We start from the raw sequence: 26,711 nt of genomic DNA, 5'->3' as shown, positions 1-26,711 counted from the left end.
TGTGTGCACTGTGCTAACAATCAGCAAACAGTAGGACTCAAGCCATTCTAAGTAACTCAGAAGTTTATTCCTATTGATGGTGATTCCAGACCAGATAAGAGGATGATTATGCTATCACATGGATGTAGGCAGAAAGAAAATTATTTCTGGTAAAATGGAACTTCAAAGAGGAACCCCAAATCAAAATGTGCAGTTATCCCCCATCCCCTGCCCCGATTCCAACCTATATTAATACCAACCCTTTATGTGATGGAAATTATTCCAACATTTTTCATTCCTGTGTTCCTACCAGTGTTCCCTTCATTGGTTGTAATTTCTATATCGCTAGTGCTATGTAACAATAGAAGACAATATCTTTGGAAAAACTAATGACATTTACAAAGCTCATAGAAATATAAGAAATGGTTGATTTTATTTCTCCAATTTATGATTACTTCTCAGATTACATGAATTTAGAGGATATCTAATCCTGCTATCCAATAGAGTAACTTAAGTTTTTTCAAGTTCTAATGTCACTTTCTATTTCTTATGAGCATTACTCAAGGTTAAAACTGTTATTAACATACAGCTTCTAGGAAATACATTTAGCCTTCCTATTTAGCCCTCTGCCAAGCTCTGTTCTGGACAATGAAATTGTGATGATAAAAAGGAGAGAGAATATAGATTTAGACAAGGCTAACGGCACATTCTCTAGGCTTCAGAAATGCCTCCTGTGCACTGCCTCCCATGTCTTCCACCTCCAATTCCAGCTGTGGCTTTGGTGAACAGCTCTGGGCAGGTTTCACCCTGCTCTGTGCTGACAGTGCCTCATCTCAGGCGTGCATCAAGAATCTAGCTTCTTGTCCTGAAGTGTCTCTGCTGCAGCACGTGTGATGCTGTAGCCCAGTGAGGCTCTCCACATGGGGGTGTTGCTGCCCCATGGGAGCAGCCCTCAGCACACAGGTGAGATCAGCTGACAGATAAATGCTTCTTCTTTTCATCCCTCAGGCAGACAATTCTGAGACACAGTTTAATTAGGGTACTGGGAGGGTTCTGCACTAAGTAGCCAAGAACACTCGTGGGTACTAACACTACCTTTTTTGCCTGGACATTCTTTCCTTTTCCACCTGTTTTCTCCCCTGTCTCATCCTTGTTCCCTGGGACCACATTTCCAAATAGAATATGTCTCTACCTTTGTCTCAGGCTCTGCTTTCAAGAGTAGTCTAGATGAAGACAGTATGCAGATAGGTTGTTGGTAGACTAAATAACACAGGAATATAATTTCCCTTGACTCTACACATGCTACAAAGAAACACTTATTTAGTTGGGAGCACAGATTATGATAATTTCGATGATTTTCCATCTTTTTCCTTTTTGAAAGTTCATCATTGATCCTGATGCCTGAAGAAAAAAAAAGTTGGTACAAATTAGCTTATAATTGAATAGGCAAATTTCTTTGTGATGACAGCTCTAAGTATTTTTTCTTTGTGAGGCAGCCCTCAGCTATTTGATTGGATTTTTCAATCTAATAAGGAGAAGCCCTCAGTCTACTTAATGAGGTAAAGCTTTTTGTTGCTTTGGAAACAACCATATCACATTTCTTATTCTCTTTGGTAAAAAGCTGGAGCTGTTAGCACTGTAATCCTTTTTTCTAAGACACTCAAACATACTTTAAAAATGTAAAAATTACTGGAGTACTGTCAGAACTTTCTTATTCATGAAACACTGAAAGAATATCTTGAAAGATTTAGGGGTTATTAGGAATACACTAAGGTTGCCCACATGCCATCTCTGAGAAGAATGTTATCGTTAAAATTTTTTACTCATTTAAGGTACTGAAGACACTACAGAGAACAAAATTGGTAAATTCCTCTCCCTCCTCACTGAAACTTATATTTTATGAGTGGGGAAGGTAAGACAGTAAGGAAATTAAATAATTAAAATATACAGCACTTCAAATAAAGGCTACAGATAAAAATAAACTGGGGATGCGGGAATGAACATGCAAGTTTTCTGTTTTGTTTTAATTTCTAGGTCTTACTGAGAAAATGATGTTTGAACAAAGACCTGAGGAGGAGAAAAGAGTCAGTCATATGGATGTTTGGGAGGGGACCATTCAGGAAGCAAGAAAAGGCATCCCCAAAGCCCTCAGATGGAAAGATGCCAGAGTGGTTTGAGAGAGGTGAAGATTAGAAGATGAGGTGGGAAAGATGGCAGTGGCAGATCGCATGAGAGAGGGGCTCTCGATGGATGTAGGGCCATACGATGCACTGGGGGATATTCTGAAAACCTGGGAGGACATTTTGGTATTACTATGATTGGGTGGTACTCTGGGCTTTAGTGGGTAAGCAAAATTTATGTTAGAAGTATAGTAATGTGTGGGACAGTTCCACCAAACAAGGTATTTTCCCCAATTTTGTGTGCCTTTAAAATGTTCTACTGCTCATTCATGTAGATGTAGAAGTTTATTTATGCTCATTTCCAAATTCCATTCTTGGCAAGCGAGGGTATTGGGATCCACTCTCTTCCTTGGAAACAAGCAAATATCCTGGGTAATATAGAGTTGATCAATTTTGGGAAGCTTCTGCCAATATTTTTCAAATATAATTCTGTCCCAGGTTCTCTCCTTTTGCTTTTTTAGGAGTTAAATTTCATATATTTTAGGCCACTTGATACTATTCTTATCAGTCACTGCTGCTTTGTTTATTTACAATATTTTTGTCTCAGTGCACTTATATTTGGGTGATTTCTAGCAACCTGACTTCAAGTTTAATGATGCTTTCATGACTGTGTCCAAGATATTGTATTTTTCAGTTGTAGGACTTCCATCTCACAAAAAAAGATCTGTTTCTCTCTTGAAATTGTCTACTTCTTCATATATTACATCTTATTTTTGTAAGATTCCTTAATATATTTGTCATGGTTAAAGACCTTGGCTATTAATTCCAATATCTGTACTGATTTATGTTTCTATTGATTCATGACAAAGGTAACACTGCAGGGCAATGAGAAAAGAAGTCTCAAGAAAAGCATCTGGATCAGCTGGACAGCTACATGAAAAAAAAAAAACATTAACACTTACTGCCCGCCATACTCCAAAATCGATTCGTGGTTAGTGGATTTAAAGATGCAAAGAAAAACATGTTTTTATATGGTAAAATAGTAGAAGGTTCTTGTAGGCGATGGTTTCTTAGGATAGCAAAGGTACTAACCATAGAAGAAGACTGACTTCAGTAAAAGTTTAAAATTTACAGTCATTAAAATTTAACGAGATGGTTAAAACGCAAGTCAGATAAGAAAAAGTATCTGTTGATTGCAGTACTCATAAATGAAAATGGACTCACATCTAGAATATATAAATCAAACAGAAAAAGACAACCCCTCCAAAAATGAAATGAAGACCTTTAAGGCATTTTACTAAAGAGGATCTTCAGATGACTAATAATTACATGCAAAGACACTCTTTTCCCATTAGTCATCCGAGGAGTGTAAATTGAAACCACACAATCACCAAATGTTGGTGAGGGTGTGGAGCAGTGAAAAGTCTCATCTGCTGCTGGTGGGAGTGTAAATTTGAAAATTGTTTGGCACCATCAACTATAGCTAACCATGTATATACCCTATGTTGGAGCTATTCTACTTTTAGATATATATCCCATAGAAATATGTATCTATTCGATACATATATAGCTTTAGATACATATAATATGCTGATTAAGTATAATGATGTTCACAGAAGTATTATTTGTATTTCTAGCTCCAAACCTGGAAATAACATGAATCTTCACTATCAGTATAAGGAACCAATCACAATATTTAGTATCAGTATAAGGGACCAGTTTTATGAACTGTCTAGAATAGGCATATCTATAGAGGCAAAAAGTAGTTGCTTCGGGCTGGAGAGGATGTAGGGTAGGGGAATGATAGCTAAAGAGTATGGAGCTGTTCTGAGGTGATGAAATGTTCTGAAATTGACTGTGCCTGCCAGTGGTTGCACTTATCTGTAAATATACTACAAAAATATTAAATTGTACGTTTTAAATGGATGAAAATTGCAGGGTATGGGAACTATATCTCAATATAGCTTAAATTTAAGAAACAATAGTATAAACGATAAATTGCAGTATATTCACACAATTAAATGCTGTACAGCATAAGACAAAATTCATAGACGTTACATGCAACATTGAATGAGTCTCAAATGTAATATGGAGAGAAAGAAATATTACAAGAGGAGGATATTTACTGATTAATTCATTTCACATGAAATTAAAGAAAATTTACTGATTAATTTAGTTCACATGAATTTAAAGAAATTAAACTAATCTATGAATTTGAGGATAAGACAATGGTTATACTTGGGAAGAAGCTGCCCTTGACTGAATATGGGGCTGGAGGAGCTAGGTATGCCCTATCTCTTGATCTGGGTGGTGGATGTAAGGATGTGTTTGTGTTAGCCTTCGAAAGTTTATTGAACTGTTCATTTACAATTTGACCACTTTGCTGGATTTTGCACTTCAACAAAAGTTGATTAAGAAACATTTTTTAGAAATCCAGTTCAATAAGTTATCCTATTCATATACACTTAAAAGACCAACTAAACAAATTTTGATAGTTCATTTTTGTGGCTTGGGAGTATGCTAAATTTTTATTTTCTTCTATCTACTTTTCAGCATTTCCCAAATTACCATAGTGGGCATAAATGTATTACATTTATCAATAGAAAAAATTCTATACAATGACAAATACAGTTGATACTGCATTGTGAGATCTTCTTGTATTGTTTATCCTCACCTAGTCTCAGTGTAAGGACTGGTTTTTGCTCCTAGATAGGAAGAGACTGCCCTTTTAGAGTGAAGGATGGTGTGGCTGTGGATCTGGGGATTTCCTAGCAGCTCTGCTGATTGCCAGGAACTCACCACTGGCCACACTCATGAAGGAAAAGCAGAAGTGCAGGTGTAGGGACCCCAAAGATGGCAAGCTCAGCCTCGGTAGGCGGGGCCCAGTACACTCGGGGGTGGGTCGTAGTCCTCTGAGCCTATTGCAAAACCGTGGTTGAACTGGGGGCTAAAGCTCTAGCCTCCGTGCTGGGTAAATTGAAAGACTGTAGTCTAAACACTGTAATCCTCATGCTTCTGTGAAGTCCGAAGCTAAGAGCGTTTTATTTATTTACATTTTTATGAGACTGTTAAAAGAAAAGAAAAGAAAAGCGACAAAAACGACTGTTCCTGGCCTGCAAATCCTAAAACGTCTGCTCTCTGGCTTTTTTACAGAAAAAGTCTGCCGACTCCTTAGGAAACTCTAGGCTGAAAACTTTAAGGTATTTAAAAATGTTACCTGGGTAAGCTCTTCCTGACGAGAAGCTGGGTGTGGAATGAGCCTACCAGGGCACTTTCGGTCCCTGGTCAGGAGATGTAGTACTGCCCAGGCTCGTCAGACACAGGAAGTCAGAATCCACTAAGGAGAGTGTAAAAGCCCACCTCCGAAGAATCCAGCCTGGGAATGGCCAGGCACGAGGGACCAAACACAACTGGCTCTTCCTGGCGAAGGATAAATGCTCCAAAGGATAAACGATGCTCACTGCAGCCCTCCGCGGAGCGCAGAGGAGACGGGGTCGAACTGGGAAAGCAGCGTTGTCACTCACGCAGAAGCCAACGGCGCGCCCTGCGGCGTTCTCTCTTCTCTCCTCTGCAGTAGGCAGCCGCGCGGACTGCGAGGTCCCGGTGCACATCTGTAACTTTTGGACAAGCGCCGCGTGGGTGCGGCTGCCACCCGGCGCCTGCGCAGTGGCTGCTCGCAGGATCCTCCCATCGCGCAGGCTCGGAGGGTCAACACGCCCTGGAGGAGTGCGACCCTGCTTCGGTAGCCCATGGGGGAGGAAGCAAGGCGGAACGATGTGTACGGTGTTTTTTTGCTGCATAGTTTGACAGTTGTGAATACTATATCCCTTCACCCTTCAATATTACGGATATTTGAACTGAACAGAAGACAGTTTCATTTAATTCAGCCTAATATCTCGGGTGTGTGTGTGTGTCTTAGTTGCGTAGTCGCTCAGACGTGACAAATTGTTTGCAAGCCAGTAGACTGTAGCCCGCCAGGCTCCTCTGTCCATGGAATTCTCCCGGCAAGAATACTTGAGTGGGTAGCCCTTCCCTTCTCCAGAGGATCTTATGGACCCAAGGATCAAACCTAGGTTTCCTGCATTGCAACCAGATTCTTTCCCGGCTGAGCCACCAGGGAAGCCCAATATCTCAGTACTATCCCTTAAGAATAAGGGATTCTCCTACATCAGGGTTTGTCAACTGTGGCGCTGTTGATTTTTAGCATGATGTTTCTTTGTTGTGAGGGGAGTGGGGCCGCCGTCTTGTGCATTGAGCAATGTTTAGTAGCACTCCTGGCTTTAGAGGCTGCTAGACACCAGTAGCAACCCTCCCCTCCCCTGCCCTCCCCAACTTGTGACCATCAAAAATGTTTTCAGACATTGTGTGACAGGGGAGGGGAGGGCAAAATCGCCCCGATTGAGGACTACTGTCCAATAGTATCACAGTGGTATGTCATTAGGATATATATCACTAGATCTTTCCAACATAGGGAGTCGGAATGCACTAAACATTGGTACATTTCTGTAATTTAATATATAATCCATATTAGAATTTCCTTGATTGTCCCCCCCACCTTCAATCCTTGCTTCCCCTGTACTTGTTTGTAAAATAAAAATTCATGATTTAACAAGGATCACGTATTGATTTTAGTTACCAAGTCTCTAGCTTCCTTCAATTTAGACTACTTCCTCAGCCTTTTTTGTTTATTGTTTTTTTCTGGCATTGGCTTTTTTGGCAAGTTCAGACCAGTGCTTTTCCAGAATGTCTATTTGGATAATCAAATTGGTCTTCACTGTAAGATTCATGTTAAATTTTTTGGCTTTTATTGGCTGAAACTCCACTTGGGTAATGTTATATCCACTTTTTTCCTAGTTCAAAGACCTACTTAGCTGTTCTAACAGCGTTTAATTTTCAAAAGTCCACTTATCTCCCAGTGATTTGAGATATCACTTTTATCACATACATAAATTTTCACATCATTCTTGGCTCTACATTTATATTTTCTATTTTTTCCATTGATCTGATTGTCTACTCAAGTGCTAATAATATACTCTTCAAACTATAGAAACTGTATATTTCAATATCTGGTAGAGCTAGTTATTGACAAAATAGCTTATTGCTGTTTTCTTATTTTGATTTCCCGGTTTTGGGGGAAATAATGTTGCTTATTTATTTCTTCCATGTACACTACAGGAACTAGGAGTTCACAGGATTGCCTTCCTCTGTACTGCCTCATTAACCTAAACATACTTTGAAACATACTTTGAAAAGTGGCATTAATTTATAATTTTTTATTATTCAATTGAGGAGCAAGGTTTATTTTTCCTTTTATTCGAGTCACAGTTTTCTATCTTTCAGAAAAGCTTCAAAGTTTTTCTCATATAGATTTTGCACAGTTCTTATGACATTTACTCCTAGGATAATTTTTCGGTTTATTGGTAATGTAAATAGAGTCATCTCCTCTATTTTCCTCTATAATTGCTTATTGCTTAAATATATGAAGACCCTGAGTCCCAGTCTCATATTGGAACAGTCTCATTTACTGTTCCACACCTAGAACGAGACATTTCTCAAAAGAGTCTTCATTGCATTCACTGAAAATGGTATTTGGTGACCACACTCTGTGCATATAGGATCTTCATGACTGAAAGGCTTATTGTTACTTCTCAGAGTTATAAATACAAAATGTAGGAATTACGTGGTTTTTCAAAGAAAAATAAATCATAAATTTGTGATGTTCCAATTTTAATGAAAGATTACATAATTTTCTACTTATTTGATTTCATGTTGCATCTCTTTTCTGCTGAAAAGCATGATTCCGAATGTTAAATAATTGCATATTTACTTTTTCCCTTAACATATATAGTAGTTTCAAAATAACAGTACCAATGTGATAATGAATTATAAAAGTGCTAAATGCAGTTTGATACAGCTAGATTTGCTCCAGGTTGTTTTCAAGTATAGATTGCTTAATTAAAAAGAAAATTAAGTCCAAAATGTAAAAAAAAAGCAAGCCTTAAATATTTATAACTTTTTGAGTATAATATCCAACTCATCTTCTCTCATTTTTATTGATATAAATTTTTAAATTCATGGATCTTTTTCTGGACACTTTTTAGCAATATCTTGTAAACCCTGATATCATGTTTTCATTATTTTTTTTCTAAAAAATTTCATTATCAGTTGTTGTTTTTCCTTGAGCCAAGCTAAGTTTAATAGAAAGCTTAAAATTTCAAGGTGGGAAGATTTTCTTGTGCTTTGCTTGTTATGGATTCATACTTTTATCATGTCATTGATGGAGAATATTATTTGTATTTTTCTTTCTGTAATTTATTGAGGTATAGATGTCTCTGTATGTAACTATAGACTCAACTATTATAAGTGTTTTTGGTACCATTTTTGGTCTCGGACCAAAAGAAGTATACTAAAGTCTGCTATTATTAAGTATTTCTAGTCTCTTTGACTCTCTTGTAGTTTCTGCTAAGTGAAAGAAGCTACTGTGTTATTTGCTGCATATCTTTCATAAATATTTTATTTTCACTGTGATTGTAGCCTTTAAAGTTGTAAAGTGCTCTTTGACCTGGTAATAGGCTTCGGTCTAAATTCTGTTTAATTGGATTTCAAAGTATTAGTTCTTTCTTTGTATTTTCTTGGTATACCGTTTTGCCTCCTTTCATTATTAACATTTATGAATTATTTTGTTTTCGGTATGTGTTTGTCTTTTATGTGCAGCAAAAAGTTGGATTTTGCTTTACAATCAGCCGCTTTGTTTGTCCTTGTTTATGGAGGGGTTAAGTCCCTATTAGTTGTTATGTTTGGTCTCAGATAACTCATCTTTATTATATTTACATGTAATATGTGACATATTTGGTGATAAGTACTAATGAGGAAGATAAAGGAGGACAAGGAGTATAGGAAATGCTGGGGGAAATTTTCTATTTTAAGTAGGTGGTCAAGGAAAGCCTCATGGAGAAACTGACTTTTGGACACACTCTTAAAAAAAAAATTATTTATTTGGCTACTCTGGGTCTCAGTTGTGGCATGCTACTCTGGGTCTCAGTTGTGGCATGCAGACTCTTAGTTGAGGCATATGAGATCTAGTTCCCTGGTCAGGGATTGAACCCAGGGCCTCTACATTGGGAGCACAGAGTGTTAGCCACTGGACCACCAGGGAAGTCCCTGGACATACTCTTGAAGTAGGTGAAGGAATGAGTCATTTAGATAAGTGGAGTAAGATTTATCCTGACCGAGAGAACAGCAAGGCCTAGAGACACATGGTTACTGGGTGTGTTTTCAAAGACCAGCAATGAGGCTGGTGTGACTGGAGTGCTGTGTGCAGCTGAATACTAGGAGACAGGCCAGAAGAGTATCAGAGTATCAGATAGGGCCCTCAGTCTCAAGGAGGGAAGGAATATCCCTTAAACAGTAATTTTGTTGCCAGATGTTGAAATAATATTACTTCTGCCATCCCACAGTAATAAATTAATAACTCTGGGAATTTCAGCCTAAGTGGGAGAAGCCAGTCTTAGCGGTTTTATGTTTTAAGGCAGAACTCAAATTATGCGTGAAATAGTTTAATTTCTGCTGATTTTGAAGGTTGGATTATGAAACACCTTCCAATGCAGTGGAAATGATCCTTGAATATATTCTCAAATCTTTGATGTTTTAGTTTCTACATTATATTCTACCCCCAAATTCATCAGCTGTAGCTTCACAACTTCAGCTTTTTTGCCATTTAGCTGAAGGTGTGAATTCACAGGGGAATAACTTTGTTGAAACATAACAGTGAAATGTATCTTGACTAATAAATGTTTAAAAGGCAGAAAAATATAAAAATTCTAATCAGAGATGCTTGACCAAAGGCTAACACACAACATAGAAGTTTTTTTGAATTATTTTAAAAAGTATTCAGCTTAAAACAGTTTTTCCTTTTTATACAGATATCTGTTAACTGTATGACAGAGAAGGTAAAATGAAATGCGTGCATCTATGTGGGAAGGCTTAAGGGTATATTAAGTCTGTAATCCAGAAAAACTATTTTCAAGATTGCAATGGATGGGAACAGAGAAGGGACAAACTTTAAATACAGGCAGGATTACTTGTCTTTTTGTATTTCATTTAGCTGCATTTTAATTTTCTTCTTCCTCTTTTTTTTTTCTCACCTTTTTTTTCTTAAGCTAAACTGGCAGTGAAATGCTGTCTGAATAAGTCACAACTCACAGAAAACTGAACAGTGCATTGTAAAATAGGACACAAAACAAAAGACTTCATCTAAGAGCTGAGATCATCGGGCTGGGAAACACAGACCCAGTGCAGCAATTCAACAGTGTTTCTCAGAGCCTGAGACAGTTTCACAATTTTTGATATGCTATTGCCCCCTGCTGTTCACAGTGAAGTACTGACAACAGAAATAGGTTTTCCTAACACTCCAGGGTTTTAGTGCAATATCATGCTATCAGAGAAAGTTAGACAAACCATTTCAAACATTTCAAATAGAATAATTTAAGGAGTTGTTTTCTAAAAAGCTATTAAAGAAATCCCAAAGCACCTTCCCTACTTCCCAATATATCGAAAAGAAATGTATGATTCAGTTAATTGAATGAATCATGCAGTTTCCTCTTTAAGTTTCTGAAGAGAGCAGAGCACAAGGCAATTGAGATAGCTTGGAAAAAAGCTGATGAAGTGAGCAGAGAAAATGGAGTGCAAAATGTGCCAAAGGAGAGGGTCATGAATAATTTACATACAACAGGGGTGAAGCAGTTCAGTCCTGAACAGATCATTCACATTTTTCCAAGGATGTTGGATAAAACTGTTTTGTCTCCACAGAAGAGCATGGATGGGCTATTTGTGAGCCTTCAGGTCTTCTGCCCCTTGTTCTTGGGTTTGGTCATGGAAACTTAAAACCATTAGGGTATGAATTTGGATCCCTGAAGCAGAGCAGAAGGACAGAATCCTTGGAGCTGATTTCCTGATTTACTCTGTCATTTCTAAAGGGGTCAGGTCTATCTCCTGGATGGAAGTCGGTCCATGTGCAGATGTGTGTGTTTGAGCATGGGAGATCATGTTATTTGTTTCAGAACTGTAGCAACTGTGGGCTGCTAGAATAATCTGTATTCCAGCTCTTCCATGGGATTAGGTAATAAGGTGCTGCCAGGATCCCCTCACATTCAGTAGAAGCAATTTAAAAAGTAAGGGCCTTGTTTCAGCATTTGATTTTTGCTCAGACTCTTTCTCCATGAGGAACATGACTAGAGAAGAATCTTTTAATATTTAGAAAATCACATGCATATTTATATACAAAATTACATCCTGTTAGGATAAACCTAGAAATCCAGCCTGAACTACTCCTCAAAGATTTAGCGTTGGCTCTAGATATTGCTGAGAATGCTGTTTCTAACTTCTGAAGTCCCTACCTCAAATCACAAATGGTGGATTTTGAGAAAACATTTAAATCATTTATTTCAGGTAACAATAAGCTGTTTCCTTAATACTTGAGGTAGTTGCATTCACAGTGTTGATTTTAGTGCTTATAGTATTTTGTTTCTCTCTCTTATGTGACATTTTAGTGTTTATTTACTCTCTTAAATTTATATTCTTCATTATGTGCTGTGCTTAGTCGCTCAGTTGTGTCCAACTCTGTGACCCCATGGGCTGTAGCCTGCCAGGCTCCTCTGTCCACAGGGATTCTTCAGGCAAGAATACTGGAGTGGGTTGCTATGCCCTCCTCCAGGGGATCTTCCAACCTGGGGATTGAACCCAGGTCTTCTGCATTGCAGGTGAATTCTTTACTGCCTGAGCCACCAGGAAAGCCTCTTCTTCATTAGGGCAGATGTTAAAGATAGGGTGAAAAATATGATAGACTCTGCATTTAAGCTTTTTATAGTAATTTAGCAAAATGTAGAACAACAATATGATAATCATATAAGAAGGAGCCCAAGAGGTAGAAAAATAATCTCCCCATCCTTTTTCATTTTATCATTTTATTTCATTTCTTCTCTTTACTATTTTATTTTATTTGTATTCATTTTATTTTTTAAAATTACAAATCAGGAAAGCTGACTATCCTTTTTATGTATCTTTACACGATCCCTAGTACTCTAGTACTTTATACAAGTGCTTTATATAAGTTTGCACACATTTGTAGTAAATATCCGCTAAATGAAATATGAGCACTTACTTACTAGGAGCCTTTGTACTATGCTGTGCCTATGTAAACTAGATACACATTTGATTTCTACAGAGGAGAAGAGTGAAATTAGGAGGAATTTATATAAACCTGGAAGGAAGTATTAGAAATATTTGTTTCTATTCAAATGCTAAAGTATATTTAGAAACTTTTTAAATGAGAAAAACTAAGACATTAAAATTCCACCATGTCAGTACTTGAATCTCTTTTTAATGATTTTCATAAATTGCATATGAATTTTCAATATTTCTGTCTGTGAAGTTCTTATCAGATCTGGGTATATGCAGCCTACCTGGTAGAAACACAAAGATAGGTAGAGAGCAATGAATGATGATGCTTGTGTTTCAAAAGGAAGCTGAAACATTTTGTTTTTGGTCAAGAATTAATTTATCAGTGTTTCATTGTAAAAAATTCATAGTATATTGAAACATGCTTTTTGCCACCTTAATGGCATAACCCAAATTATCTGCTGTTATTAAATTGTTCTACTTAAATTGTATTGAATGCCAGTATCTAAGAAAACTGTAAGCATAAATGGTTTCTGAATTTCTTTGGATTACTGAGAAATGGATCTTCTCTGCAAATATACTGTTATACTATAGAGTATATGAGGCTTCCCGGGTAGCTCAAATGGTAAAGAATCTGCCTACAATGTGGAGGACGCAGGTTCAATTCCTGCATCGGGAAGATACCCTGGAGAAGGGGGCAACCCACTCCAGTATTCTTGCCTGGAGAATTCCATAGTCAGAGGAGCCTGGCGGGCTACAGTCCATGGGGTTGCCAAGAGTCGGACATGACTGAGCAACTAATACACATGTACTGTATATTTAGTTTTGCATATATAGTTTCTGTAACTACTGATATAAAGATATCTATATAGAGTAATGTAACATTAGTTTATTCTATTAATGTCTGCTATTTGAGAACATTTGCAGTATTAATAAGGGCTTTGCTGGTGGCTGAGATGGTGAAGACTCTGCCTGCAATGCAGGAAACATGGATTTGATCCCTGGGTCAGGAAGATCCCCTGGAGAAGGAAATGGCAATCCACTCCAGTATTCTTGCCTGGAAATACCCACGGACAGAGAAGTTTGGTGGGCTGTAGTCTATGGAATCGCAAAGAGTTGGACAGAACTCAATGACTAATACTTTCACTTTCACATTATTAATGGAACTTAGTCTAAGAGAGGGGCTTCTAACTTAATCTAAGTGTGGCGCTTGTGGTAAAGAACCCACATGCCAATGCAGGAGACATAAGAGTTGCGGGTTCCATCCCTGGGTCAGGATAATCCCCTGACCCATGGAGGAGGGCATGGCAATCAACTCCAGAACTCTTGCCTGAGGACGCCATGGACAGAGGAACCTGGCGGGCTACAGTCCATAGCATCACAAAGAGTCAGACGTGACTTGGCACACACATGCTCAATCTAAGAAAAATTCAACTTAACATTGTTTTCTTTTTACATTTCACTCTGTGTGTGTGTGTGTGTGTGTGTGTGTGTATGCATTGAGTAGCTTAGTCATTTCCAACTCTTTGCAACCCCATGGACTGTAGCCTGCCAGGCTCCTCCATCCATGGGATTTCCCAGGCAAGAAGAGTGAAGCAGGTTGCTAGTTCCTCCTCCAGGGGATCTTCCCAACTTAGGGATGGAACCCAAGTCTCCTGGGTCACCTGCACTAATAGGTGGCTTCTTTACCACTGAGTCACCTGGGAAGCCCTTTTATATTTTAATATTAGCTGTTAATACGAGAGATAGTCAAAATTATGATCACTATTATTCAGTTCAGTTCAGTTCAGTCGCTCAGTCGTGTCCGACTCTTTGCAACCCCATGAACCGCAACATGCCAGGCCTCCCTGTCCATCACCAACTCCCAGAGTTCACTCAGACTCACATCCATCAAGTCAGTGATGCAATCCAGCCATCTCATCCTCTGTCATCCCCTTCTCCTCCTGCCCCCAGTCCCTCCCAGCATCAGAGTCTTTTCCAATGAGTCAACTCTTCGCATGAGGTGGCCAAAGTACTGGAGTTTCAGCTTTAGCATCATTCCTTCCAAAGAAATCCCAGGGCTGATCTCCTTCAGAATGGACTGGTTGGATCTCCTTGCAGTCCAAGGGGCTCTCAAGAGTCTTCTCCAACACCATAGTTCAAAAGCATCAATTCTTCGGTGCTCAACTTTCTTCACAGTCCAACTCTTACATCCATATTTGATCACTGGAAAAACCATAGCCTTAACTAGACAGACCTTTGTTGGCAAAGTAATGTCTCTGCTTTTGAAAATGCTATCTAGGTTGGTCATAACTTTCCTTCCAAGGAGTAAGCGTCTTTTAATTTCATGGCTGCAGTCACCATCTGCAGTGATTTTGGAGCCCCCAAAAATAAAGTCTGACACTGTTTCCACTGTTTCCCCATCTATTTCCCATGAAGTGATGGGACTGGATGCCATGATCTTCATTTTCTGAATGTTGAGCTTTAAGCCAACTTTTTCACTCTCCATTTTCACTTTCATCAAGAGGCTTTTGAGTTCCTCTTCACTTTCTGCCATAAGGGTGGTGTCATCTGCATATCTGAGGTTATTGATATTTCTCCTGGCAATCTTAATTCCAGCTTGTGTTTCTTCCAGTCCAGTGTTTCTCATGACGTACTCTGCATATAAGTTAAATAAGCAGGGTGACAATATACAGACTTCATGTACTCCTTTTCCTATTTGGAACCAGTCTGTTGTTCCATGTCCAATTCTAACTGTTGCTTCCTCGCCTGCACACAGATTTCTCAAGAGGCAGGTCAGGTGGTCTGGTATTCCCATCTCTTTCAGAATTTTCCACAGTTTATTGTGATCCACACAGTCAAAGGCTTTGCATAGTCAATAAAGAAGATATAGATGTTTTTCTGGAACTCTCTTGCTTTTTCGATGATCCAGCGGATGTTGGGAATTTGATCTCTGGTTCCTCTGCCTTTTCTGAAACCAGCTTGAACATCATGAAGTTCACAGTTCACGTATTGCTGAAGCCTGGCTTGGAGAATTTTGAGCATTACTTTACTAGCATGTGAGATGAGTGCAATTGTGCAGTAGTTTGAGCATTCTTTGGCATTGCCTTTCTTTGGGATTGGAATGAAAACGGACCTTTTCCAGTCCTGTGGCCACTGCTGAGTTTTCCAAATTTGCTGGCATATTGAGTGCAGCACTTTCACAGCATCATCTTTCAGGATTTGGAATAGCTCAACTGGAATTCCATCACCTCCACTAACTTTGTTTGCAGTGATGCTTTCTAAGGCCCACTTCACTTCACATTCCAGAATGTCTGGCTCTAGGTCAGTGATCACACCATCATGATTATCTGGGTCAAGAAGATCTTTTTTGTACAGTTCTGTGTATTCTTGCCACCTCTTCTTAATATCTTCTGCTTCTGTTAGGTCCATACCATTTCTGTCCTTTATCGAGCCCATCTTTGCATGAAATGTTCCCTTGGTATCTCTGATTTTCTTGAAGAGATCTCTAGTCTTTCCCAGTCTATTGTTTTCCTCTATTTCTTTGCATTGATCGCTGAGGAAGGCTTTCTTATCTCTTCTTTCTATTCTTTGGAACTCTGCATTCAGATGCTTATATCTTTTCTCCTTTGCTTTTCACTTCTCTTCTTTTCACAGCTATTTGTAAGCCCTCCCCAGACAGCCATTTTGCTTTTTTGCATTTCTTTTCCATGGGGATGGTTTTGATCCCTGTCTCCTGTACAATGTCACGAACCTCAGTCCATAGTTCGTCAGGCACTCTATCAGATCTAGTCCCTTAAATCTATTTCTCACTTCCACTGTATAATCATAAGGGATTACTATGTCAAAAATAATAAATGCTTGGTGTTAGTCTACCTACAATTCAGTTTTTGGTGTAAAGTTCTTTGGTTACAAGAAGGAATATTTAGTTTACTTCACTAATAGTTATATCTTCTAATATTGGATGGCCTCTTGGCATTTCTTCTGCTGTTGATTTTTAGCAATGTTATCTGTGATTACATGAATGGAGTTGACTCGTCATGTTTATTCCAAATAAGAGTATATAATGGATTACTATGGTAACAAAGAGGTAGACAAATAATGGAACTGCTGAATAATTTCGAGACCAATAGATTAAGCCTAAGGCGCTTAGCCAAGATTCAGGAATAAAAGCCCATCTGAGACAGAGTGTGCACCAAAATTGGGAGCTTAACGGAGAAAACCAAAGAACGCTCTTTCTGCAAATGGCAGCGGTGAATTTTCCACCATTTTTAACCCTCTGTGGCTACGGACAATCTTGGGCCCTTCAAGAGCCCACTCGGGCCCTTCTCTTGACAGCTTGGCCACCTGAGACCCCTGCGCAAGGGCGGATCAGGAAGCCGCAGGTGGCGGGGAAAGAGAAATTGAGGATAAGGCCAGGTGCAATGGAGAAGGCAATGGCAACCCACTCCAGTACTCTTGCCTGGAAAATCCCATGGATGGAGGAGTCTGGTAGGTACAGTCCATGGGGTGGCGAAGAGTCGGACACGACTGAACAACTTCAATTTCACTTTTCACTTTCATGCATTGGAGAAGGAAATGGCAACCCGTTCCAGTTTTCTTGCCTGGAGAATCCCAGGGATGGGGGAGCCTGGTGGGCTGCCGTCTATGGGATCGCACAGAGTCGGACACGACTGAAGCGACTTAGCATCAGCAGCGGCAGCAGCAGCCAGGTGCAAAGGTACCACCCTCTAGAGCGCAGGCGCAGAGTCCTCGGCTGGAGCGTGTGAGCGGAGGAGCATTAACTATGCGTGGAAAGTTTGGAACTATTTTCTCGTGGTGGTGGTAAGAACTGTATTTTAAACAGCGTAAAGGCCTCTTTTAATTTAGTATTTCGGGATTCTTCTTCACATCAGGCATTGCCTGAAAGCCTGTTAGAAAGTGCTAACCTCGGAGTTTCATACGTGCGGTGGCTTCGTGTCGAGTAATGTTATCCCAAGGCATTTTGTAAGTGCTTCATTGCATAAGGTGCCGGGCTAGGTGCTGATGAAGGAGATAGCATAGACTGTGTTCCCATCCTCAAGTTATTTTTAACAGAATGTGAGACAAATAAAAAGAAGTCCGAAAGCAAAGAATTAGAAGAAAAAGTGAGTAAGGTGGATAGCGTTTTGTTTGTAATTCAGTGAAATGTCTTTGGGGACGTTTGGTTAGTACCGGATGGAGTGGTTAAACCGTTGAAGATACAAACCTCAAATTATCCACTTGAAGTTGGAATTCGTGAATATAGATCCCTTCTATACAGCAAGGAATCTGCCCGTGTATCTCTCTCTCTCTCTCTTTTGCCTTTAATCCCAGATCTTCTCTGTCTGGATGACTGAAAACAATGGAAATTATTAGACCTCCTCATAATTAATCACTCTTACCAAAGCCAGATTGACAGATATGGTTGGGATTTAGGGAAAAAAAAATAGCCGATATAACTTGGAAAATAAAAATGAATGTGCTGCTGAGATGTTGAAAATATATCGTTAAATAGACTAAGAGACATAGGAAATAATTTATCTTATGTTTTAGGCTGGGTAGTATGAGGTTTATATTTAAATGGTCTCTTCTCTCAATTCAAATTGCCTTAGGCTTTGGTTATTTAAAAATATTTTGTATTCACGAACACTTATTTTATAATTGATGGGAATGTTTGCTTGTGGCCCAACTCTAATTTGTAATCTGGAAAGTTGATTTACTCATTCATTCCACATCTATTATATATTTACTGTTTGCCAGATACGATGACAGTGATTGTCCTTCACATTCATTTTAGAGCATACTTAAAATTTTGTGAGGTTCATTTACCTAAATTCCAAGAAATTGTGTATGGAGAACAAATCAAGGCAAGAGCAAGTGGGTCTATTACATTTTGTCTAGATCTCTATTGTAGCACTTACCGAAATTTTGCCTGCTGGAATGAGAGTAGTGCATGGTCTGGAGTTGATCATCAGCATGTTCTCAGCATCTGACACAAAACTTGAAACCTGATAGAGACCCAACAAGGGAGATTTGGATGAATTAAAGCACCACATAAACATACCTTGTTCTTTTTAAAGACGTGTTTATTTTTATTGGATATTAAGAAAAAGCAAAATCTTTTTGTTAAATCCCTTGTTTCGGAAAAATCTTTCAGAATTTGACAGAATATTGATCTGAAGCACTTTGACTTGACTTTGATCTGAAGAACTAAGATTCCTTCTTAGTGAAATCTGAATAAAATCATTTTTGTGATAATTAAGATCTTCAGGTCCCAGCTGAGTATTTGCTTGATATTTATGAGAACAAATATTTTATATTCATCTTAATATTTTCCAATTTGCCTGGTGGGTAAAACCAGAGTTTGGAGAAACAGTTCTTGTTTGGGAGATGCTAATGATGGTCTTTCTGAGAAACCCTTCTTATTCATCCAGCATTTGTAGCTTTCTATGTATTCAGGGGTTTATGTCCATAAATACATATTTATAAGTGCTTTGAGTATGAAACAATGCTGAAAGGAGGCAACGATCATATGCAGCCAGAGGATTATGTAATTCACATGAGATTCTTGATGATTCCCATTTAGGGTGGGAGTTAATAGTAGTACCCTGGAGTAAAATCCCTGGTGCTGCATTTATTAGATATCGTATGGGATTGACCATTAAGTAAATTGTTCACTGCACAAAGAAACCCATGAAAGGTGCAAACTTTATATCATGCTGCTAAGTAGCTTAAAATCGTGTTCGACTCTTTGTGACCCTATGGCCTGTAGCCTGCCAGGCTCGTTTGTCCATGGGTTTTCCCAGGCAAGAATACCGTAGTGGGTTGCTGTTTCCTTCTCCAGGGGCTCTTCCTAACCCAGGGATTGAACCTACATCTCCTGCATTGCAGGCAGATTCTTTATTGCTGAGCCATCAGGTCATAGACTTATCAATTTAATATTTATTAAGACAATTTTATGGCAGAAGGTAATATGTTTTCTTGTTCTAATAGAATTAGTATATTATGATACATTTTCTGACAAATGGAAGTGAAGTGTCTTGAGGAAAAGGTACTTTTTTTTGTGTGTGCAAATCCTCTGTATAGGGTAGTGGTGGCCTGAACTTGGACAAGTTACGTAACTCCTTTGGCCTTCAAGTGAAGATATTAATACCTACCTCACTAAATTGGTTGATAGTACTAGACATGTCTGGCATATCATCAGCATTCAATAAATGTTTTTGAATGAATACAAAAGTACTTAGTTTAATGTATGTGATAAAGCTTTGATAAGTTGCAGCTCACTTTTGCTTTGATTAAGAGGAATTTTAGAGGGTTTAAATGTATGTGTAAATACGTATATTTGAATCTTTGAGCTTGTTAAGTGTTTCACACTTTATACTTACTACTCTGTGGTATTACCTAGGATGTCCTTACTGACATGCTTGGTGTCCTTTTTTATTTTCTTGAGTTGTACACATCCAGCATAAAGAAAATTATGATAATATGACCTACTGAAAGGAAAATAGTGTCTCACAGTTATGTTTCTTTTGGAATCCTAAAATCCTGGAATCCTAGGTTTAAGAAGGGACTGTTTGAATTTCCCTTTATCAAGTATATATTAGTTGTTACATGAAAGTATATATTCTGTGCACTAGTACTCTAAAGATAAGTAAGTTACTATTGTCAAGTAGGGACAGTTCTTTGCACGAACATTTCCAAGGACAATTCACAATTACTAGCTTAATTTTTAGGAATCTCTCTTATGACCATTCAAAATTTGTCTTCCTGTAACTTTCATTTATTGGTGTTAGCTTTACTCTTTGGGTCACAAAAAATGTCAGATTCTGTGATATAAATATCTTTCTTATTAAGATAATTAACTTTTTTTTTCTCAAGGAGCTTCTGTTCTTCAAATTAAACATCACTGTATCCTGCTGTTTCTCAAGCCTCTTCTTCATCATCTTTCTCACTCCCATGAGTGCCTTTCAGGTCATCTACGTACCTCTAAAGGTGTGGTATGTGCTAAGTTGCTTCAGTCACGTCCAAGTCTTTGGGGCCCTATGGCCTGTAGCCTGCCAGGCTCCTCTGTCCATAGAGTTCTCCAGGCAAGAATACTGGAGTGGGTTGTCGTTTCCTTCTCCAGGGGATCCTTCCAACCCAGGGACTACACCTGTGTTTCTTATGTCTCTTGCATTGGCAGGCAGGTTCTTTACCACTAGCACCATCTGGGAAGCCCAAAGCTGTGGGAGCCACGGGGTATTCAGGGCTCCAGATGTAGTACGACCATTGCAGGATGCAGCCGTATACTTCCTGCTTTCCAGATTCTGTCCCTGAATCTCCCTGAGGGATCTACTCAAAAGTACTGTGTTTATTTTGCACAAGTTGCCATGTAAGGTATTTGGGGGAAAAGGACAAATGACCTTCTTAATTTCTTGAAGCACTTCTCATATACTCTATGTGACATTCCAAATGGGAATTACAATGAGGCAACCTGAATTCCAACAACACAAGAGAAGACTCTACACATGGACATCACCAGATGGTCAACACCGAAATCAGATTGATTATATTCTTTGCAGCCAAAGATGGAGAAGCTCTATACAGTCAGCAAAAACAAGACCAGGAGCTGACTGTGGCTCAGACCATGAACTCCTTATTGCCAAATTCAGACTTAAATTGAAGAAAGTAGGGAAAACCACTAGACCATTCAGGTATGACCTAAATCAAATCCCTTATGATTATACAGTAGAAGTGAGAAATAGATTTAAGGGCCTAGATCTGATAGATAGAGTGTCTGATGAACTATGGAATGAGGTTCATGACATTGTACAGGAGACAGGGATCAAGACCATTCCCATGGAAAAGAAATGCAAAAAAAGCAAAATGGCTGTCTGGGGAGGCCTTACAAATAGCTGTGAAAAGAAGAGAAGTGAAAAGCAAAGGAGAAAAGGAAAGATATAAGCATCTGAATGCAGAGTTCCAAAGAATAGCAAGAAGAGATAAGAAAGTCTTCCTCAGCAATCAATGCAAAGAAATAGAGGAAAACAACAGAATGGGAAAGACTAGAGATCTCTTCAAGAAAATCAGAGATACCAGAGGAACATTCATGCAAAGATGAGCTCAATAAAGGACAGAAATGGTATGGACCTAACAGAAGCAGAAGATATTAAGAAGAGGTGGCAAGAATACACAGAAGAACTGTACAAAAGATCTTCATGACCCAGATAATCACGATGGTGTGATCACTGACCTAGAGCCAGACATCCTGGAATGTGAAGTGAAGTTGGCCTTAGAAAGCATCACTACGAACAAAGCTAGTGGAAGTGATAGAATTCCAGTTGAGCTATTCCAAATCCTGAAAGATGATGCTGTGAAAGTGCTGCACTCAGTATGCCAGCAAATTTGGAAGACTCAGCAGTGGCCACAGGACTGGAAAAGGTCCGTTTTCATTCCAATCCCAAAGAAAGGCAATGCCAAAGAATGCTCAAACTACTGCACAATTGCACTCATCTCACATGCTAGTGAAATAATGCTCAAAATTCTCCAAGCCAGGCTTCATCAATATGTGAATTGTGAACTTCCAGATGTTCAAGCTGGTTTTAGAAAAGGCAGAGGAACCAGAGATCAAATTCCCAACATCTGCTGGATCATGGAAAAAGCAAGAGAGTTCCAGAAAAACATCTATTTCTTCTTTATTGACTATGCAAAGCCTTTGACTGTGTGGATCACAATAGACTGTGGAAAATTCTGAAAGAGATGGGAATACCAGACCACCTGACCTGCCTCTTGAGAAATCTGTATGCGGGTCAGGAAGCAACAGTTAGAACTGGACATGGAACAACAGACTGGTTCTAAATAGGAAAAGGAGTACGTCAAGGCTGTATATTGTCACCCTGCTTATTTAACTTATATGCAGAGTACATCATGAGAAACGCTGGACTGGAAGAAACACAAGCTGGAATTAAGATTGCCAGGAGAAATATCAATAACCTCAGATATGCAGATGACACCACCCTTATGGCAGAAAGTGAAGAGGAACTCAAAAGCCTCTTGATGAAAGTGAAAATGGAGAGTGAAAAAGTTGGCTTAAAGCTCAACATTCAGAAAATGAAGATCATGGCATCCGGTCCCATCACTTCATGGGAAATAGATGGGGAAACAGTGTCAGACTTTATTTTTGGGGGCTCCAAAATCACTGCAAATGGTGACTGCAGCCATGAAATTAAAAGACGCTTACTCCTTGGAAGGAAAGTTACAACCAACCTAGATAGCATATTCAAAAGCAGAGACATTACTTTGCCAACAAAGGTTCATCTAGTCAAGGCTATGGTTTTTCCTGTGGTCATGTATGGATGTGAGAGTTAGACTGTGAAGAAGGCTGAGCGCCGAAGAATTGATGCTTTTGAACTGTGGTGTTGGAGAAGACTCTTGAGAGTCCCTTGGACTGCAAGGAGATCCAACCAGTCCATTCTAAAGGAGATCAGCCCTGGGATTTCTTTGGAAGGAATGATGCTGAAGCTGAAACTCCAGTACTTTGGCCACCTCATGCGAAGAGTTGACTCATTGGAAAAGACTCTGATGCTGAGAGGGATTGGGGGCAAGAGGAGAACGGGATGACAGAGGATGAGATGGCTGGACGGCATCATTGACTCGATGGACATGAGTCTGAGTGAACTCCGGGAGTCGGTGATGGACAGAGAGGCCTGGCGTGCTGCGATTCATGGGGTCGAAAAGAGTCGGACATGACTGAGGAACTGATCTGATCTGATCTGATCTGAACCTGAATTCTGGGTTATTGAATTATTATTTGGAAGGCATTTTTGGTCCAGTTGATTAAAGTCACTGTTGTTCATGCATTTTCTGACAGCTTAGAGATTTCTGACCAGTGGAGGAAGGATTTCTATAGTTTTGCATGATCTATTTCTATAAATTACTCTCTCACTGAAACTTTTTATTTTATTTAATTTTTGTGAACAAAGAACATGACAGGGAAAGAATTGTTCTACTTATAACTCTAAGCACTTTACTAAAAAGACTTGGTATCTTCTCAGCATTTTTATTGACGTGAAACTCTCTTTATACCAGGTGTACTCTGACTCAGTATTTGGGACAAGTAGCCTTGCCTAGCAGAATGCCAGAAGATACCAATTACAACTCAGTGACAATTGATAGGTGTGTACACTGCTTTAGTCATTTTGGTGGAAGTGAAATGTTAATTGCTCAGTCATGTCCAACTCTTTGTGACCCCACGAGCTGTAGCCTGCCAGGCTTGTCTGTCCATGGGATTCTCCAGGCAAGAATACTGGAGTGGGTTGCCATTCCCTTTTCCAGAGGATCTTCCCAACCCTGGGATCAAACCCAGGTCTCCCGAATTGCAGGCAGATTCTTTACTGTTTGAGCTACAGGGAAGTCCTTTTAGTAAAAGGAAAGGACAAAGAGAGATGCAATAATTTTTTGGAAGGTGGGGAGAGGGAAGAAAACTCTACTTAAATAAGGGGGGAGTGTTTGGAAGCAGTGTGGATTAGAATTGGAGGGGCAGTGTGTTAGTTTCCTAGGACTGCCATAACAAATTACCACAAACTTTGTGGCTTAAAACAACAGAGATTTGTTCTTTCCTAGCCAGGAGGCCAGAAGTCCAAAATCAAGGTGTTGGTAAGGCCATGCTCCCTCTGGAGGCTCCATGGAAGAATCCTTCCTTGCTTTCTTCCAGCTTTGAAGGTTCCTAGGCATTCTGGAGAAGGCAATGGCACCCCACTCCAGTACTCTTGCCTGGAAATCCCATGGATGGAAGAGCCTGGTAGGCTGCAGTCCATGGGGTCTCGAAGAGTCAGACACGACTGAGCAACTTCACTTTCACTTTTCACTTTCATGCATTGGAGAAGGAAATGGCAACCCACTCCAGTGTTCTTGCCTGGAGAATCCCAGGGATGGGGGAGCCTGGTTGGCTGCCGTCTATGGGGTCGCACAGAGTCGGACATGATTGAAGCGACTTAGCAGCAGCAGCAGCAGCAGCAGGCATTCCATTCGGAGAAGGCAATGGCACCCCACTCCAGTACTCTTGCCTGGAAAATCCCATGGATGGAGGATCCTGGTGGCCTGTAGTCCATGGGGTCACACAGAGTCGGACACAACTGAATCAACTTAGCGGCAGGCATTCTTTGGCTTGTAGGTGCATTGTTCCTGTCTGTCTGTTTTCATGTGGCTTTCTTTCCTGTGTCTCCTTGTGTCTGTCCAGATTTCTCTCTCCTTTTCTTATAAAGGCACCAGTCATTGGATTAGGACCCAATCTAAGAAGAAGTAAAGAGCCTCTTGATGAAAGTGAAAGAGGAGAGTGAAAAAATTGGCTTAAAACTCAACATTCAGAAAACTAAGATCATGGCATCTGGTCTCATCACTTCATGGCAAATAGATGAGGAAACAATAGAAACAGTGATATACTTTATTTTTTAGGCTCCAAAATCACTGCAGATGGTGACTACAGCCGTGAAATTAAAAGACGCTTGCTCTTTGGAAGACAAGCTATGACCAACCTAGATAGGATATTAAAAAGCAGAGACATTACTTTGCCAACAAAGGTCCATCTAGTCAAGGCTATGGTTTTTCCAGTGGTCATGTATGGATGTGAGAGTTGGACTATAAAGAAAGCTAAGTGCCGAAGAATTGATGCTTTTGAACTGTGGTGTTGGAGAAGACTCTTGAGAGTCCCTTGGACACTAGGAGATCCAACCAGTCCATCCTAAAGGAAATCATCCCTGGGTGTTCATTGGAAGGACTGATGCTGAAGCTGAAACTCCAATACTTTGGCCACCTGATGCAAAGAACTGACTCATTGGAAGAGACCCTGATGCTGGGAAAGATTTAATGCAGGAGGAGAAAGGGATGAGAAGGGGACAACAGAGGATGAGATGGTTGGAAGGTGTCACCGACTCAATGGACATGAGTTTGAGTAAACTCTGGGAGCTGGTGATGGACAGGGAGGTCTGGCATGCTGTAATCCATGGGTCACAAAGAGTCAGACACGACTGAGTGACTGAACCGAACTAATCCAGCATAATCTCATTTTAACTCGATTACATGTTAAGACATTTTTTTTCCCCAAATAAAGTCATATTTACTGGTACTAGGGGTTAGTATTTGAATGTATCTTTTTGGGAACACAGTTTAACCCACAACAGGTGAGACAGCACTAAATCAGGGAATACTTAAATGATAGATAGAAGACTTAGGTTTTATTTACAAACCAGTGAAATTGCTGTAAATTTTAAGCAAGAGTATAGTTGGTAAAGGAAGGTCTGGTAGCAAGCAGTATGCTTCAGTATACTGAATTGAAAATGAAGTTTAGCGGCTAGGATATTAATTAGTTGCAATGTTCCAGGAATAACATGAAGGGAAGTTTATCAAGGAAGATGGAGAAGAGTGTATTTTCCAAAGGTAGCTCCAAAATTGTCCTCATACCACTTGCTCTTCTGTAACGAGACCGCCTTAAACCTTATCAGTAGTTGGTGTCTGTTTCTTTACCCGTGAACACGGGCAGAGTCACTGACTGATTGACCAATAGAATAGGGTGAAAGTGATACCACCCAGTTATATGCAAAGACTTTCCTTGGCCCAGCAGCTTTAACTCCCATAGTTGTGACATAGGTGGTCTTCCCTGAGATCACCATGCTTGGTGTGTCTCAATTTGGTATTTCTGATCCATATGGAGAGGCCCTAGAGGAAGAACGTGAGTTGAGGCAAGTGAGTTTTCTCGGGTGCAAAATTTAAGGAGATGATGTCTCTCAGGTGTACTTGCCCAATACTGAGAGTGAGCATCTCCTTAAATTTTGCACACTGGGAGAGTCACTCTTAAGAAGGCACTCATTCTCAAGGTTCAGTAAGTACGGTGGCAGCACTTGGGAATTTGTGCCTCCTTAAATTTTGTGCCCAAGGCACCTCTTGTTGCCTTACCCTAGTCCTTGCCCTTCCTGGAGGATGACATACCAAGTGGAGAGAAAGACAGAGAGGGAGAAGGGCAGGGGGGAGGAGAGAAAGAGCGGGTAGTGAGATTGAGCAGAAGAAAGAGAGAGAATGAAGTACCAGAGAGGTGCAATACATTTAAGTGAGGAAACCGTCTTGAATATTGATCCTCTGGCCTCAGTTACTAGTTTGCACCAGGTGGATGAGATGAACCACTAAGTTGCTGCTGCTGCTGCTGCTAAGTCGTGTCAGTCGTGTCCGACTCTGTGCAACCCCATAGACCGCAGCCCACCAGGCTTCCCCGTCCCTGGGATTCTCCAGGCAAGAACACTGGAGTGAGTGGGTTGCCATTTCCTTCTCCAATGCATGAAAGTGAAAAGTGAAAGTGAAGTCGCTCATTCTTGTCCGACTCTTAGCGACCCCATGGACTGCAGCCTACCAGGCTCCTCTGTCCATGGGATTTTCCAGGCAAGAGTACTGGAGTGGGGTGCCATTGCCTTCTCCAACCATGAAGTTGAG

General features: G+C 39.9%; 2 long non-coding RNA genes and 1 pseudogene across 4 annotated transcripts in view; 1 reads left to right on the top strand and 2 right to left on the bottom strand.

The window, feature by feature from the left end:
• The window catches only part of LOC133228792 (uncharacterized), a 180,617-nt gene that overhangs the window by 19,018 nt on the left and 134,888 nt on the right, over nucleotides 1-26,711 (top strand). For 2 of the 3 annotated variants that reach the window (XR_009730378.1, XR_009730373.1), the window contains exon 2: nucleotides 2,014-2,180. This is a non-coding gene — a long non-coding RNA (uncharacterized LOC133228792). Of the gene's footprint in view, nucleotides 1-1,836; nucleotides 2,181-26,711 lie in introns of those variants that run through there. The other variant, XR_009730370.1, reaches the window with a different exon arrangement.
• On the bottom strand, nucleotides 46-6,892 carry LOC133228762 (uncharacterized). The gene is made up of 2 exons (XR_009730362.1): nucleotides 5,317-6,892; nucleotides 46-1,380 (listed from the first exon to the last, which is right to left on the bottom strand). It is a non-coding gene; the product is annotated as an uncharacterized LOC133228762 (long non-coding RNA).
• LOC133254358 (phosphatidylinositol N-acetylglucosaminyltransferase subunit P-like) lies at nucleotides 16,138-16,523 on the bottom strand (annotated as a pseudogene).

This window comes from Bos javanicus, chromosome 1 (assembly GCF_032452875.1).
Source record: "Bos javanicus breed banteng chromosome 1, ARS-OSU_banteng_1.0, whole genome shotgun sequence".
Taxonomy (NCBI): Eukaryota; Metazoa; Chordata; class Mammalia; order Artiodactyla; family Bovidae; genus Bos; species Bos javanicus.
The sequence above is the reverse complement of the archived record's forward strand: the minus strand, read 5'-3'. Positions and strand labels throughout refer to the sequence as shown.